The sequence below is a fragment of the Dendrobates tinctorius genome, unplaced genomic scaffold, assembly GCF_039654945.1.
Source record: "Dendrobates tinctorius isolate UK_male_01 unplaced genomic scaffold, ASM3965494v1 ptg000134l, whole genome shotgun sequence".
Lineage (NCBI taxonomy): Eukaryota > Metazoa > Chordata > Amphibia > Anura > Dendrobatidae > Dendrobates > Dendrobates tinctorius.
Window position 1 is genome coordinate 2,832,116 of NW_027361802.1, and position 19,138 is coordinate 2,851,253.

Below are 19,138 nucleotides of genomic sequence, written 5' to 3' on the forward strand. Positions count from 1 at the left end.
GAGTTTTCATCTCGAAAGTGTCTCAACAACCTTTTGGATTCTTCCGTTTGGCGATTTTCTCTGTTTTGGAAACTTTTTCCCATTGGATGAATTATATCATCATCTTCATGATTAGAACTTGGCGTTTTGTCTCTATAAGATCAATACTTTATACCACCCCAAAGGTGGTTTCTGCTGATTCCACTTATGTGGAAGTTTCTTGTTGTTGTTTTTTTTTTTTTTATCTAATACATATTTATTCCTTTACAGGATTTTTTGTTTTTTCATTTGTCCTATTTGCATATTTGCATATGGTGGGCACTGTTTTCTCGCATAACTATATGACCCTCTCATTTTAAATGAGGGTATTTCACATATATATGGCAATATAGATGTAATTCTCATTTCTTTAATGTGCATATATTTGACCTATGGCTTTTTTTTCTTTATATCTTGGGCTGGAGCTTCATAAAAATACATTGTAGCTATTGTGCCTTACGTTTTTCTCTCGGTATAGGAAGTTTTGCGTTTTTCTGCATGATTGTAACTCTTTTCATCACATGATCCACAGACAGTGCCAGATCAGGGCTCATACGGATGTAAGAGACGCCTTTTATCTGTGCCTATGGTTCTACAGTATAAAGCGCGCATTTCCTTGCACACAGCAACGTAAGTTGCTGGTTCAGACCTTTCTGACTGCACTGCGCATGCGCGAATGAACTAGCTGCGCCTAATCCCACGCGATATGGGATGATCTCGCGTTTTTCACCCAAGATTTCGGCGTGAACACCGGTGTCTGGACAAGACATCTGAGGGGCCATGACTGTTGGGTTTTTCACATACCATATCGTGTTTAAAGTATTATCCACATGCTATTTAAATGCTGTGTTTGGGCTAGCAAGCACACTTCCCCTGACTAAGCTGCTTTAAGCAAGCGATACGCGTGGGGTCGTTCCTCACACCCCTGTTCCATGTCTTCAGCTCTGTCTTAGCTCCATTTTGGCTGGCTATGGGCATTTTTCCCTTGGCTATCCACAGGTTTCACAGGAGTTTGGCTGTCCACCAGCATATCATCCAGCAGCATCGGGCTGGTTTTCAGGGTTTTTGCTTACCATTGGGATTAGTGAGTATGTGACCATGATCTTTTTTATATCCCAGTAGCCTCATTGCTTGTAGGCTCCCATATTGTTGCCCTGGAGAATCCACATATTGGGCTAGTGGACATGATTTATTTTGGAGATTGTACATATTTAAGAAAACTCTGTGCACATGGTGTACTGTGATAGCTTTTCATTACCTGTGGTCTTATTGATACAGGAGGGGCTTTATACCTATTATGGTTAAATGTGGCACTTGTATGCAAGGGTGATATTGGGACTTTTTTGTCCCTTTTAATTGTTTTTAAAAAATGTGTGTCCTGTTTTTCCAATAAATCATTTTTCTATGGTTATTATCTGTTCTGGAATTTAATCGGTGTGCATGCCATTCTTTGCTTGGTCTTTTGTCTCTTCATTTTTCATGGTTTATTCCATGCAAGGCTTTTGCACCCTCTTATTTAGAATTAATTGATTGTTTGGTGCACCCCACACCGCTTTATACATTGCGTTCATCAGTATTGTGGTTTCTGCATGGTCCGCATTCTGATAATGACTGATAACAACCACTCCCAGCATCTCCTTATCATTGTTTAAGACATATTGGGAGTTGTTGGTTCTTGAGATCCAAATGTATGTGGGCCTGACTTGACAATACAACTTATTGCTGAAGGAGAGAAAGGCTAATGAAATCAATTATTAACCTAACATAAGCTAGTTCAGACGTGGTGTGGCAAGATGGCGTCTATATGCTGGAACTATGCCGTGGAATCCTTGGAATGTGATGGGGATACACTGAAGACCATATGTGGAATAGACTTAGCATGGACCTTATACAGACTGGTACAATGGCTCCGGAGAAGCTGAGCAATGCCCTTTTCCTGCCTATTACATGGTCTTTTGTTTATACTAATAAAGTCAGTTCTGTGACAGCTCTGGCCAAGAGAGGAGCACACCTGACCTTGTGTCTGATGTCCTTTTATGTATGCATTCGGCTCATATTTATCAGGTCAGGGGAAGGCAATCACTAAGATCTCACATTAAGAGATCAGAGTTTTGGTGGTGTACACATATACTGATGATGATGATGCTGATGCTGATGTTGTATTTATTTACTGGCTGTGGTTCTCGTGATGTATTCATGTACTGATGATGATTCTGGTGATGCATTTATCTCCTGATGCTGGTTATTGTGCTGTATTCATGTACTGATAGTGGCTCTAGTGACATAGTTATTTACCAGTGATGATTCTGGTGCCGTAATTTTGTAGATAATGATGCTGGTGTATTTATTTACTGGCTGTGGCTCTGTTGACGCATTAATGTACTGATAGTGGTTCTGGTGATGTATTCATGTACTGATGATCTTTCTCGTGTTGCATTTATCTACTGATGGTGCTTCTGGTGCCATATTCATATAATGATAGAAGTTATAGTGACATAGTTATTTACTAATGATGGTTCTGGTGCCGTATGTATGTACTAGTGAAAGCTCTAGTGTTCAGTTTATGTAATTATGATGATTTTGGTTTCATATTGATGATGGTTCTGATTACGAATCAATCTCCAGAACATTCATCACTACATTATATGAACCTCCATCCATACATGAATATATATCACCAGAGGCACCATCAATTCAGGGTTACGGCACTAGAACTAACATGATGGAATTAAAATCATCATATGTATCCCTATATCTATAATAGGGTCTGTTTAGTTTCTATTATGATATCTTCCAAATGCTGGACATATTAACTGAAGCCAAACATCCCCAAGTGAGGGATGAGGGAGACTCCATTTTGGATGTACTAATTCAGGCCCAATATATTGTCCAGAGATCTTCCTCCACTCCTGAAGTGGCCCCCCACCCTTGGGATAAGTATACAAATCCCCAAAAGAACAGAATTTCGCCATTTGGTCAGAGAATTAGAGACCACGTGTTAATGACGGCAAAAGCTAGAACTGCCTGCTATCTTTTGCGCAAGGTGGCCAACACCAAAGGAAGATCTAGATTGAGCGTCACCGACACCTAGAGATGAATTGTGAGAGTACCAGTGTTTCATATATTTCTAGTTGCCCCGGATACTGAGCATCGAGACTGGCTCTCCAGAACCACTTAGCCGACCCAAGTTTGGACTCTCAATATCTTTCCAGACCCAACGAACGCGCTGAGATGGCAGTCGTTGATTTGAACCTCCCGCTGGGAAGTTATGACCAAGCCTAGATATTGGGATTTATTTTAGCTGGAGTTCAAGGGAGCAGAATTCAGTCCAAACCAGAGGGGCAATGGCAAATATTGGAGGGGCGAGCTAGGGGTTAAAAAGCTAGCTGCACACATTTAGCATTTGTCTTGGTTCTGCCATGGAAGCCACGTCACGTCACGTGTGGAGACGGACCAGGAGCTAACAAGGTGCCTTATCCACAAGTGGTAAGAAACGGTAACATGACACGTACAGCTAACTGCACTCCCCATACCTGTACCCTACTTTTATCTTTACTTTTGGCTGTAATATCTGTATATTACTCTGTATATAATTGTATTATCTAATGAGCCTTTCGGCAATTAAAATATCAATTAATCTTGGGCTGCTCTTTTATCTGGAAACCTGATTTCCCACATCAGTGAGTTCGGCTAGTACTTATACGCTTCCTGGGTTTGCTTTCTGATCCGATATAAGCTTTTAAATGGACTGGGCTTATATCTAATGAGGAACTGGTGGCAGCATACTGTTCTGATGTTATTGTTATATACAGTATATATATATATATTCCCAGACTGGGACTGGTGATATATATACAGCAATCACTGCAGAGTGCCCTGATAACCAGTACATGACAGGGCAGCCTCTCCGGCGACTACTTATCCTAGGTGGAGTTCCCTGACTGACCTGAGGGTAAGGGGGGCACCAGAGAGCTGTGACTGTGTAAGCTCCGTATCCCCCATCTCTCCTCTCATGTGTTTTCCTTACAGTTCTGGTGCCGTATTTATAAAGATAATGGTGCTGGTGTTGCACTTATTTTACAGGCTGTGGTTCTGGTGACACATTAATGTACTGATAGTGGTTCTGGTGATGTAGTCCTGTACTGATGATCTTTCTGGTGATACATTTATCTACTAATGGTGGTTCTGGTGCCATATTCATATACTGATGGAAGTTCTAATGACATAGTTATTTACTAATGATGGTTCTGGTGCCGTATTTATGTACTAGTGATAGCTCTGGTGTTCAATTTATGTACTGAGGATGATTTTGGTTTTATATTGATGATGGTTCTGGTTATGAATCAGTCACCAGAACATTCATTACTACATAAATACATTGTTAGAACCACCATCCATACATGAATACATCAGCAGCAGAAGCACCATCAATACAGAAATACGGCACCAGAACTACAATGATGGAAGTAAAATCATCATATGTATCCCTACATCTATAATAGCGTCTGTTTAGCTTCTATTATGATATCTTCCAAATGCTGGACATCTTAACTGAAACCAAACAGCCCCCATTATAGTTAAGCTATACTAGTTTCCATGACCATCACTGAGTCTGAGATTTAGAATATAGGCTGTCAGGGATGAATATAGCTATTTGTATTCTCTTAATGGTCCTTAAACAATGAATGATTCTATACCTATCTTTAAAAAAAAAATATTCCCTATTGAGCCACTTCTCTAAAGTACATCACATCACTCTTTTTACTTTTGCTGGTATTTTGGAGTGAAAAAGGTAACAATTCTATTGATAGTAGTCTTAACAGCTTGTTACTTAACCCATCAGAAGGAAAGGAGAGGGTTGTTAGGGAACCTGTCGCTTTAGTCTCTGACCCATTCCTTTACTTAGGGAATGAAAATTCATCGGACGGGGTGTGGGGGGCACCATCGGCTTCATCTGCCATCGGCACCAAAATACATTGTTCCGGCCTTGGATCCACCTAGTGAAATTCTCACCAAACCTAAACTACTTCATTACTCTTCATAAGAACTCCTGCTCCACCGTGTTCTAAGCCTTTGTGGAATCTCATGCCCAGAAGGAGTGGTGGCTCCTTCTCCTAATAGAATATTTGCAAACGCTTTCCTCAAATGAATAATTTCCTGTTCCTGGTATAGAACCCCATTGGAACTTTTAAATGGGGGGGCCCGTGAGATTCAAGTTATGCAAATGTAGAAAACCATTCTGGTCAGAAAGTAAGTGTTGACTTCAGAGATCTGTAAACATTTGTTACATTTCACTGAGGATCCAGATACATATGAAGAACAACTTCTTCCTTAAGGTCCATGAGCAGAGCTGATAATTCACATTTATTCACCAATATTTAGCCTTAATATCAAAATACTAACACCTCTCTAACCACTGTCATTCATGTGCGCCTCTGCCTGTGTCCTTTGTTAGTTTTCTCTTTTCCTTTTCTGACAAGGTGTGTCCTCCATCCATAGTGAAATAGACCATCTCTAATTCCAACTTGTAGCGCAAATATTTAAAAAAAAAATATTGCCACACACCAATAAAGTGGTATCAATTTCCCCAAAATAGAAATAGAGTAATGGGCCTCTGACATCCTTTCCACTACAAGTAACCCACGAGATGGAGACCCAACTTTGAGAGCAAACATTCAAAAAATTATTGTCACACCGAATAAAGTGGCATCAATTTCCCCAGAGTAGAACCAGTACAATGGGCTTCTGACAACTATTCCACTTCAGGTAACACACCAGAGGGAGACCCAGCTTGGAGTCTCCACATTTACCAAAAATATTCTCACACACCACTAAAATGGCATCAGTTTCCCCATATTAGAAATAGTATAATGGGCCTCTGACACTACTTCCACTACAGGCAACCCACCAGATGGAGACGCTACTTGGAATCTCCACATTTCACTAATTAAATGTCCTACACCACTAAAGTGGCATCAATTTCCCCAGAGTAGAAATAGTATAACGCCCCTCTGATGCCCCTGCCACTACAGTCAACCCAACAGATAAAGACCCAACTTGGAGTACAAACATTTCAAAAAATTGTTGTCACACACCACTAAAGTTGCATTATATTTCACAGAGTAGAAACAGTATAATGGGCCTCTGACACCCCTTCTATTACAGGCAACCCACCAGATGGAGACCCAACTTGGAATCTTCACATTTCAAAAAAATATTGTCCCACACCAACCACTAAAGTGGCATTAATTTCCCCAGAATAAAAATAATATAATGGGCCCTGACTCCCTTTCCACTACAGACAACCCAACAGATAGAAAACCAACTTGGAGTCTCCACATTTCAAAAAATTATTCTCACATACCACTAAAGTGGCATCAATTTTCCCAGAGTAGAAATAGTATAATTGTGCTGTGACACCCCTTCCACTAAAGGCAACACACCATATGGAGACCAAACTTGGAGTCTCCACAATTAAAAAAATTGTTTGTACCATTAGCAGCAGTAGCAACAGTAGGCACAGAAGCCACAATAAACGTGTCACAGTCTGCAATAGGGCAAAATCAATGCATGACACTAAAAGTGACACAATGCCTAGTCTGCCATGTCTGCGACTGGAATGCAAAAGTCATTGGAAATCCATGACTTGTTCATCTTGATGAAAGTTAGGAAGTCTACAATTTCAGGGGACAGCCAGATGCGCTTATGTCTCAGGAGATCACCAGCAGCACTGAAGACACGTTTTGAGAGAATGCTGGCTACCAAGCATGACAAAACCTCCAAGGCATGACAGGCGAGCTCAGGCCACTCTTCCATTTTTGAATAGCAAAATGCAAATGGGTCCAAATTCCCCCTAATGGCATTGATATTGAGCTTGAGATACTCCTGCACCTTCCTCTCCGTTAGTCGTTTATATCGTGTCAGACCTGTATTCTGTTCTGCTGGTGTATGAGCTGGTCTAAAAAATATGTGAAATGACACACAGAATTTGCTCATGCCACGTACACTGAAGCTGCTAATGTTTTTCCTTTGACAACTCAATATTCCCGGGGTTGGAAGTCTATAACTGCGATGCACACTGTGTACCTCACTGCTGTCTTGGGAAAAACCACTCTTAAGATTGTCTACAAGCGTGTTTATATAATACTCCAGCATGCGCGCATCCCTTACAACGGGGGAACGCCTCTGGCAAAATTTACTCTTGTACTGTGAATCTGACAGAATGACAACCCAGTAGTCAGTACTACTTCTAAACCTAAATACAAGGGCATGATGATGCAGATAGTGATGATTCTGTCACACTAAGGTGCGACCCGTCTTAATTGTCTGTGGCCGAATTGTAGCTTTGGCACAAGGTATACGTATACTCGAGAAAAGAATACACAAGACAAGAGGGTATCGTGTCAGTATGATTCTTCTCTGTCTTTAATCAAACGTGTACAGCTTTTATAACAGAATTTGAGCTACATCATCAGTTACATCATGGGCATGTTTCCAGTTACTATTTGCTTTTCCCAGGTCGCTACACAATTATTATGTACATTTCTGGGCTACCGTTGACTGCTCCCACATTGCTAGCTAATACTTATATACACAAGTATTGTCTTCTAGCTTGACTCACCCTGGTCCACCCAGTTTATTCAATATTTGATGAAGCTTAGGTGAGTGATACCATACAGAAACAACCCTAAGAGAATATAAGAAAATATAAGAAAATCAGAAGTATCTTAAAGCAACATGATCCCAATATCCAGCAAAGCGTCCATATAGTGATACAGTTTTGATTCTTGTATATATTCATGTGCCATATATTCTTCCCTTAACAGTCCCTCCTTTGGAGATATGCAAAATCAAAACCCTAATCTCGTCGAACCTATCGATCTGTCCTCCCGGCCTACCTATCTCAACAATGCTGGAACCTAACTAACTAATCTTCACCGTATATACGAGACGACCCATCTCTAGTAGATGGACCCCCTCCTAACGGACTTTGCACAGGAGGAAGTCAGATCCTGGACTTTCCCTCATTGGCTTGCTTCAGGCAGGCATATTCCGGAGGTGGTGCTTGCATGTTTTCATTGGGACATTTTTCATACAGGGGATCTTCGAAATCGGCATGCATGGTCATCACTGTGGTTTCCATAGTTTTCATCATCATTTTCTTAAGGCATGGCACTATGCAGCATAGAATTAAAGAAAATATGATCAAACGACATAAAATAACTTTTGCAAACTTAATGGGTCAATAATTGCCTTTATGGCATCCCCAGTGTATTTTATAAACCGTTGTTGATTATTGTATAAATAGTTTATCCGCTTTGCATTCTTATTTGCGGGGATGGTGGGTTTAAACACAACTATTGTCTCGTTCTCGACTTTGAATTTGTCAGGTGCTCCCTGTGTGCCCCCACTGGTATCTTTGCTTCTTAGCCAAAATTTACCTTTTGTGTCACCATTTTCCCTCCCAAGTTTAGTACTTGAGCCTAGTACATATAACCCTTGCTCATACTCTGAAGGGTTGTCAATAGTAAGGTACAGAACTATGCATCCCTCCTTGGGGCAGTGAGTGGCAGTGACAGGGAGTATTGAATCTGGAAGGCCACTCTGACCCTTAAAATGGGCTTTGGACAGGGTCATGCGACTTAATAGGCTTATTCCCCATTTGTCCCTTCGCTGTAGGGCCTGGGCTGGTTGATGTCTCCAGTCACTTTCACCAGTGTGCCACCCAACAAGAGACTAATCCTCCCAGTTTGAACCTTCCCCTATTTCAGCAGTAGTGACACAGATGAATTGTGTATTAAACCTGATATGAAACTGTGCCATGGGGCCTGGACATTCTTATTGTGAGACAGTAGTCAAATTGATATGTTACTCTTGGGGTGGAGACATTATACCAGAAAGTCAGTATGCCCTTCTCATGAGTGACTACCCCTTGGTGATTGACTACCCCTTGAGCTAGGAGAAGGATAAGTGCCAGATGGATGAAGAGTGGCAGCCGCTACTGGACTCTGGATCCGGCATCTCCTTGCAGTGGGAAGCGAGGACCCATGGACTGCTGCGATAGTTGACAGGACTTGGAACAGGCTGTCATCTCTAGGTTCAAAGGTACGTCTGTTGAACCTCTTGGTGATGAGGACTCAGTCACCGGGCAGGATCTGGTGGGCTCCTATGTCCTCAGGATCTGGGATGGATGAAAAGACTCGAAAATGCATTTTAGTCACATGTTTTTAAACTTAGTCTACATATAGGCAATTATACTTGTGCGTGTATGTGACCCAAGGGAAAGACTAAACTCTTATGCTATGACTTCCCTGTTTCCTGTATAGCATCAAGTATGTAGAGTTTTGTTCGAGGCCTTAAATTTTCCTTGTTCATCCTTAGGCGTATTTCATCCTGTATAACTTCATCTTAGGTCCATTTCTTCTTTTCTTCCTTGGATACTTGTTTCTGGAGTGTTATTCCTTTTCCTCTGTTTCCGTGTCAACCGGTATTACTGCTGCTTCTTTTGCTGTTACTTCAGCTAGTCTGTTGCCCACTGCTTCCCTTGAAGTGTCTCCAGTGTGTGTGCTTTTACTTTTACCACCGCAACTCTTCCTGGCATCAACAAGGACTCCATTAATTCTTGTATGGCTTTGTGGTGTCAGACTGGCGTTCCGTTAGCCGTGATGAAGCCTCTTTCCCTCCAGATTGATCTTGACAGCTTCATGTTGAGTGGACCTCTCGTATGCTTCTGTCAAGGCCCGCAGTCCTGCCTTTGGATATAGGCAGTGGTTTTGCTGGCAGCAAGTTACTTCTGTGGCTACTGCTATACCAGTGTGCGAACGGCCTTCTTGGTCTGCATACCTTGGTCTATCCACAAAGAGCATCAGGTCAGGATCTTCCAGGTGTTCCCTTGCCTCATGACAGCAAGACAATCGCGTTCAGCCATTTCAGAGTCGACTACCTCTTCCACTAATGTGTCAGAGATGTGGTTTTCATCCTGACAGCAAGACAATCGCGTTCAGCCATTTCAGAGTCGACTACCTCTTCCACTAATGTGTCAGAGATGTGGTTTTCATCCTGACAGCAAGACAATCGCGTTCAGCCATTTCAGAGTCGACTACCTCTTCCACTAATGTGTCAGAGATGTGGTTTTCATCCTCCATCTTCCTCCCCCCTTTGGCAGAGGTAGAAGAGTAGCTGGATTATGGACAGCACATCTGGAGATGGTGACGTTGTCCGGGAGCAGAGTAGGGCATTGCAGACAGAAATATCAGAAGCTTTATCCAGCACAGGTGGGTTGCAAACACGGTTCTCATGCAGGTTTGGACTTCACGAGTCACTTGGTCAGGTTTTGGAGAGTAGAAGCCAGGAGGGCATTGTCTTCCTCCGGGAAGCTGTGTTAGGACTCCATTTACATGGTCAGGCTTCTTCATGACAAACAGACAAAACAGTTCAGTATAGCGTGGCAGTCCTAGAGCTGTGAAAATGTGATTGTAATTTAGCATATAAAACACACTGATACCTTCTTGGAAAGTCTTGAAATAATTATAAAAAGGTTGCATGTGTAGAAGAGCAGTATTGGTTTGGCTGTCTTCAGTCAGGGTCGGAGGTCATCCATATGTATTGTAAAAAAAAAAAAAAGTGGCTGTGGGATGTATCCTCTTCCAGGGCTCCAGGACCGTGGTCATGGCTCGGGTGAACATAGAGAGGCTATACTGTGCCCCTTGAGGCATCATAGTCCAAATATATTGCTGGCCCTCGTGTGAAAACAAGCAGGTACTGGCTTGCAGCATGTAGAAATAAACTGAAGAAAGCATTGGCCAGGTCAATCACCGTGAACCATAGAAAAATAAATAGAATTGATAAAAACAAAACATAGTGTGTGGGTTTGGTACCATAGATGTGTTCAGTACTATAACTTCATTGACAGCACATAAGTCATGTATTATCCATAACTTCATAGAAATAATTGCAAATTATGAAATGGAGGGTAAATATTGCAATTTCCTTGGCAGCTGGGCTACTGGCTTCTGCCCCACCTTTACAAACTGGATTTTCAGCCTGCCAATATTGAATCTGGAATCAGTGCCATTAGTTCAACGCCCACATGATCTACAGATGTGTCCTGTAAAAAAAAAAAAAGAAAAGACTACATACTTCTTCAGCAAGTAGATCAATGTCCCTGATCAATCTTCTGATTGCATCGGGACCCACCAGGAATTTGAGAGGAGTATCCTCAACCTCTGTCTGGGTGAGAGATGTTGTTTCTCCATTGTATTTTTGTGGGGGGGGCGAGCTGTTTACTAGGGTATCTGTCTCCTGGCATTTCCAGGAGTCCTTGCATGTAGTAGATTGTGTATAAAAGTATGAGCTTTGAGGCTTAAAAGATGATGATGATAATTATGTCCCCTCACCATATAACGATAAATACTGTAGATTATCAGGCTGAGCTATTTATTTCCTGTCTCTTCCTGTTCTGTTTAATTATATACCTCCATGTCATATTCATCTTTCTCTTCATTATTCTTTTCATAAATTACATTAATTAATAAAACTATAATGGATGCTGGACAGGATGTAGCACAAGACGTGCCGTCTATATAAATAGTTGGAAAGAAGGTACGGCTCTTTGGGTTGGTCATCTGACAGTCAGAACAAGTCTCACGATGTTCTGCATTCTGCGTTTGACAGCTGGCACACGTCCAGTCATCGGGAATGTATATAGAAGTATAAATGAATGTAATGCAGATATTGAAACTGACATCTTCCTGTGTAAATATTTGTTTTGCACAAAATTCAGCAATCTTGTTATATTCCTCTCCTCATGCCTTTTTTCCTAACTTCCTCTGCCATCTTATAAAATGCTTCAGGGTCCTGTAACACCTCATAATACCTGAGGCTGGGACGCTGCTCTCCACTCATTAACACATTCTTCTATCCCTTCTTATCTAATGCTCCTCCCCTCGTGATCGGAGGGTTTCTTAACGTACATTTTCTTTCTCACTCCACTATGGGTCATATCTGTCTTATAGATATCGACTGACTGCTCCCACCCATTCTATCATCTGAATTCTGAGTATATCTGAAAAACATATGTATGTGGGCGTCTTGAAACAAATTCTCACGGGGTTATGAACAGTTGGATATGTGACTGTAAAAGCTGTATGTACTCCTTATGTCCGAGTAAAGGGGTCTTCAGTGAACATAGTGATGTCTAGCTATCTTGAACACAGTAATATAGGGAATTAACCAACAACTAACACCAGAGTATTTCACAAATCTTGTGTATCCAGAAACTGCGTAGTATAAAAATACCTTATAAATTGTTAAAATTTCTGTTTCCTCAAAACTTTCGCTCTAAAATATTTCAAAGAAAACCATCTCATAGAGAAATGTAGTGACATTAGTAAAACAATAACTAAAAAGTAACAATAGACCTCGGATCTCACAGAGATATCTGTACAAATCAAGCAATTACCATTCAAGTAATTCTCTTTCTACCTGAACCAACTAACCTTATAATTATAGTATGCAGAACAAAACCAGTTTATCCAATTCTCTAATTTCACAACATATATATGTATACACACATAGAATGCATTCAAAAATTTTAACCACATGCTAGTACGCCTCCTGCAAATTATACACACTACAAAAGACAAAAGACAATGAATTTAAAACTGGTACTGACATCAAATACTGCGAATCCTTGACACCAAAACAATTCGCAATTTACCTATCCATATGCCAGCCTGATTTGTAGAGGTGAAAAATCTACACCTGGGCAAACCATACTTTTCAGGGAGAGAGCAATCACTCAGTCACATCAACACGGTAATTGAAATTACCCTTCCACCCATATAACTTATGAACCTATGCTGCAGCTAAAACACCATCATCTTAGCCAGATGATGTCCGGTGGGAAACCCGCAAGAAGTCACCAACCACTTAGAGGTTGGAAAATCACTGAGAGTAATCAAGCCCCTACTCCCACTTGCCCACTGGGAGAGACACAGTTCAGACTTCTGCGATCATCGGTCAAGCCGAGAGCAGGACCGGAACCAGAGTGACAGTGAATTTGCTCAGTACGTCTCCCTATCTATATTTTTTTTCTTTTTCAGGCTGGCTGAGGTAACAATCACGTATGCAAACAACCAAAACAGCAAAGCAGAGAGGCAAAGCAGATAAGGCAGACAATTAAACTTTTAGATTACCGTAATTATAAATATGCTTGAAGGGTTACTGTGTGTATACTATAAAACAACTTATTACACTCTATATTTTATATCCTCCGGACTGAATACAGATAATGTAGTGGGATTGTTAAACACTTTGCATTCAGGAAATGCAGCTGAAATAGCAGTCTAACCAGTATGGCAGTATATTCAATATGAGAGCTGCGGACAGGCATGTCTCAACAATGCATCAATACTTCAAACATAAAAAAACTATTATGAATGTATTCCTTATCCCTTTCACTGTTCTTTTGTTACCAAGGCAACTAGGGCTGCTAGGGCTGGGCTTTTTGTCACTTTAGGTATAGTAAATAGTGGTAATCACCTCTAGATAGGTGGTTGATATTTCAGCAGAGGGGGGAAAAATTAGTAATCACCTCTTTCCTTAAAAATGTATATACCGTGTCATTCACGTCACCGGGCCCAGTTTATACCGTGGGCGTATGGCCGGACGTGAGCACCTATATGTATATATCTGATATATATATAACTTCTTCGACCGTCTAAGGTCGGAACCAGGGTGATAACCCAGTGGAAACATCCCCTTTGTACTCTGCTCTGTTTGTTTCTAGTAGCGCTAGTGCAGTATGAAATAGTTTTTATCAGATACTAGATGGATTCTAGATACACCCTCCGAATTGGTTAGACCGGATAATACACACAGACAATTAAGGAATTATATACCTGACCGGGTCCGTAGGCTCAGGACTTTCAAACGTGGTCAGTTTAAGGGTTCAGAGAAGACAGCCAGCTATCTCCTCCCAGCCGGACGTGAATACAGAAGGTTAGGTAAGATGATATATTTTCTCACCAGGTCTCGAGCTGCAGTCTCGTCCCGCTGGAAAGACGTCCGTCCTGGGGGGAGATTTTGTTGCGGCTGTGATCATCTGGTATCGTCCTGAGCCCCACGTTGGGCGCCAACTGATGATTCTGTCACACTAAGGTGCGACCCGTCTTAATTGTCTGTGGCCGAATTGTAGCTTTGGCACAAGGTATACGTATACTCGAGAAAAGAATACACAAGACAAGAGGGTATCGTGTCAGTATGATTCTTCTCTGTCTTTAATCAAACGTGTACAGCTTTTATAACAGAATTTGAGCTACATCATCAGTTACATCATGGGCATGTTTCCAGTTACTATTTGCTTTTCCCAGGTCGCTACACAATTATTATGTACATTTCTGGGCTACCGTTGACTGCTCCCACATTGCTAGCTAATACTTATATACACAAGTATTGTCTTCTAGCTTGACTCACCCTGGTCCACCCAGTTTATTCAATATTTGATGAAGCTTAGGTGAGTGATACCATACAGAAACAACCCTAAGAGAATATAAGAAAATATAAGAAAATCAGAAGTATCTTAAAGCAACATGATCCCAATATCCAGCAAAGCGTCCATATAGTGATACAGTTTTGATTCTTGTATATATTCATGTGCCATATATTCTTCCCTTAACAATAGTACAGCAAGAAGGCACTCATGTGTCAGGTTCTTCCATGAGGTCCATGTCCATGCTGTGTTGGTGGCGAGTTAACACTCAAGCTTGCTTCCTCCGTCCCCTTCCTCAAAGTATGGACAACAGAGAGGGGATCATTATCCACTTCATCCCCTTGACAGTTGCATGCCCATTAACTCTTCTTCCTCGTACTCCTCCATTTGTTCAGTGGCTGCTGCCCGTTCAGTAACAGTTTGTATGGAACCATGAACCCCTTCCATGGCACCCGCCTGTGCAATGACAGTCCGGAACCTAGAGTTATTGTTATCGTTTGACTTCACCAACTGTTATACCGATGCCTCTACCTTGAGCCAGTCATTACACTGGTTACCCATCCACTCCAGAGTTCATTACAAACTTATCACTCTCACCCACAAAGCACTCCACGGTTCAACACCACACTACATCTCCTCCCTCTTCTCAGTCTACCACCCTACCTGTGCCCTCCATTCTGTTAATGATGTGAAGTTAACATCCTCAATAATCAGAACCTCTCACTCCTGTCTCCAAGACTTCTAACGTACTGCACCAGTTCTTTGGAATGCACTACCTAGGAAATTTGATTAATATCCAATACCCACAGTTTAAAGCGTGCCCTAAAATGCATTTCTTCAGACTGGCCTACCATCTCAACACATTTATTTAACTATCCCTGTGTTGCCCATTCAAAGTTTTCTTCATAACCAGGTTCCTCGCATCATGTTCTCACACACTTTATGAATTTAATAGCCCTCTGTCTCTGTACTTTTACATATTCTGGCTGATAACTGGTTCATGCAGCATTAAATGAACACCAGATTTCTTTCATTATATCTGGTCAGAACAATGAAATCAATTGTTACCATCCACCTTTCGTGTCTCCCCTATTTCCTCATAGACTATAAGCTTGCGAGCAGGGCTCTCATTCCTCTTGGTGTGCTGCAATATCTATTGTCTGTAGAAGTCCCCTCTAAAATGTAAAGTGCTACAGAATATGTTGACACTATATAAATAAAATTATTATTATTATTATGATCTTCTGCTTCCACCTCTTTCTCTGAGACCACCACCTCCTCTCACTGTCTATTCAAAGTGTGCTCCAGCATGTAGCTAACCAGAAGTTAGCCATTTCAAAACTGTGCATAAGTCCACCCTCCACCCTCACTGAGCAAATGTGACAGACATGACAGAGTCTGGAGAAGCAATGGAGAGCAATCTTCTGCCTGCAACATGCTTCAGCATGACCGGTTTGGCAGTGGGTCAGTAATGGTCTGGGGTGGCATTTCTTTGGAGGGCTGCACGGTGTTGGGCTGTGAGCACAACCACCATCTGTGGACGTCAAGCACTCAGACCATCCTCATGGAGTCGGTTTCTAACCGTTTTTGCAGACACATGCACATTTGTGGCCTGCTGGAGGTCATTTTGCAGGACTCTGGCAGTGCTCCTCCTGTTCCTCCTTGCACAAAGGCGGAGGTAGCGGTCCTGCTGCTGGGTTGTTGCTCTCCTATGGCCCCCTTCACGTCTCCTGGTGCACTGGCCTGTCTCCTGGTAGCGCCTCCAGCCTCTGGACACTATGCTGACAGACACAGCAAACCTTCTTGCCACAGCTCGCATTGATGAGCCATCCTGGATGAGCTGCACTCCCTGAGCCACTTGTGTGGGTAGTAGAGTCTGTCTCATGCTACCATGAGTGTGAAAGCACAACCAACATTCAAAAGTGACCAAAACATCAGCCAGAAAGCATTGGTACTGAGATGTGGTCTGTGGTCTCCACCTGCAGAATCACTCCTTTATTCAGGGTGTCTTGATAATTGCCAATAATTTCCATCTGTTGTCTATTCCATTTGCACAACAGCATGTGAAATTGATTGTCAATCAGTGTTGCTTCCTAAGTAGACCGTTTGATTTCACAGAAGTGTGATTGACTTGGAGTTATTTAAGTTGTTGCTTAAGTGTTCCCTTTATTTTTTTGAGCAGTGTATATAGATATAGAGATAAAAATAGTCGTAATCAGGGATGGTATCAGCACCCGGGCAAGAACTGGGGCCTTGAGCAGGTTGGGGGGCTCATTCGCTGTCGGGGACACCGGCGAGCTATGAGGGCCAAGTGCCAGCCCACACAAGTGAGCCCCCGTCGCTTGCTCAGGGCCATGATACTTGCAATACTTACCTCTCCCCGTTCCTCCTCTGCAGTGACTTCCGCGTCTTCTGACTCTGTGACGTTTCAGATCAGAGGAGGTGATGACTAGTGTGCACCCATTATATATGTGGCCCATCATATATTGAAGCATTATATGGGGCCCATCATATATGGAGCAATACATTGGGCCCGTTATATACTGTATAGAGAATTATATGAGACCCATTATATATGAAGCATTATATGTGGCCCATTATATATTGTATGCAGCATTATATGGGGCCCATCATATACTGTATGGAGCATTATATGGGGCCCACTATGTATGGAACAATATATGGGGCCCATTGTACTGTATGAAGCAATAAGTGGGCTCATTATACTGTTTGGAGCATTATATGGGGTTCATTATATTGTATGAAGCAAAATATGGGGCTCATTATTCTCTATGGAGCAATATATGAGGTTCATTATACTGTATGGAGCATTGTATGGGGTCCATTATTCTGTATGGAGCAATATATGTGGCTCATTATTCTGTACGGAGCACTATGTGGTGCCCATAATACTGCATGGAGGACTATACTGTCTGGTTTCTGAGCTATTGTAGAATTTACAATAGATATCAATCATTTAATGTAAGAAGTGAAATCTTTGGCATTGTATGATACCTATATTTCTCTGCCTTATCTGTGCATCATGAATTGTTGTATGTGTTAAAGGGGCCCACTGAGACTCTTTCGCCCGGGGCCCATGAAAACCTGGAGCTGGCCCTGACCCGGAATTTATGTATGTAGCCAGAGTCGCTTTCACACAACTTATATATTTTCGGTCCAAATCTGGACCTTTTATTCGGCAAGTACTGCTTGAAATGCAGCCTGCCCTTGAAAAAGACCAGGGACTCGTCCACATAGAAATATTTCTTCTGTGGTAAATGTCTGAGAAAATTTAATGTTAAAATAATTTATTAGGGGCCTGACTTTGCAAAGTCGGTCATAGCTGGGGTCATTGGAAGAGGGCAATTTGCGTTTTCTGCAAAATGTAGAAATTGCAGAATGCTCTCAAATCGTTACCGGGCCATTACCTCTTTGAACATAGGGGTGTCGTACAGGACATCAGTTGACCACTATGATCTGAGAGTGGGCGAGGACGACATCAGCAAAAACTGCTCGGCCATTTCACTGGCGCTGTCTGTATCCGAACAGATCATGGCGTAAGCCTCATCTGCCGAATAGAAATGTGCAGCCATCTCAATCTCTTTCTCTCTCTCATATATAATAGAGATTTGTATTATATATATATATATATATATATATATATATCTACATTATATGACAGAGGAGATGGGAGGATGGTCAGGAAGACTGGGGTGCCACTGGGAGTGGGATAAAAACTAATTCTAGATTTCACACAAGTTTCTAACAGCAGCACCTCTGGCACTGTCAGCGCCGAGCTTCTCCTCTGATTAGGCAGGAAGGGCTGATATTTCAGCATCTCCTGCGCAGTCATGCTGTGAGCAGTCAGTCAGATTGACTGCCCGATTACAGTGATCTGGGTGCGGGGACCGACAGCATGGGTCCATGCCAGAGGTGTACCTAGGGGTTCGGCTCAGGGGGGGGAGAAAAATCTGAGTGGGCCTCTAACCGGTAACCCTGATTACAACTCAGGTTGTATACCCAGTGGCAGTAGCTCTGGGTGGGCCCCCTCAAAGCAAGGGGCCCGAGGCAACTGCACTCTCTACCCCCATGGTAACTATGCTACTGGTGTCTGCACCTCTTCCCGTGCCTCTCAGCTGTCATACACATCTGCCGGCACTGAACTTTCGCAGGGTGTTTGCAAGTTTTAGTGACACTTTACATGCATGACGGACACAGTCCATCCTGGTGCGGAAACTGACACGCAGCCATGATGGACTGTATCCGTCATTAGACGTTAAGGGGTTAAATGCAACTCTCACAGATTGACAGCTGCATTTAACAGTTTAACAGCAGCAGACAAAGCTCCGCTCCTTTCGATTGTTCGAGGAAGATTATGGCTGAATATCACAAGTAGACAACATTGATTCTAATATGTTTATCAACAGCCATCGTTTTGCAGAACAAAAATCCCAAACTAGAAAGAATTTATATATTCATTTTTTAATGGTATTTACATCTAAGTCAGAAAAATTAGAAAAAAAAAGCAATTTATAACTATTGAAGTTCAAATGTCCAACGCCATATCCATTGCTGGGCAGCTCTGAAAATAAAAACACTTGTAGAGATTCTCCAGGTCTTGGAAACTGT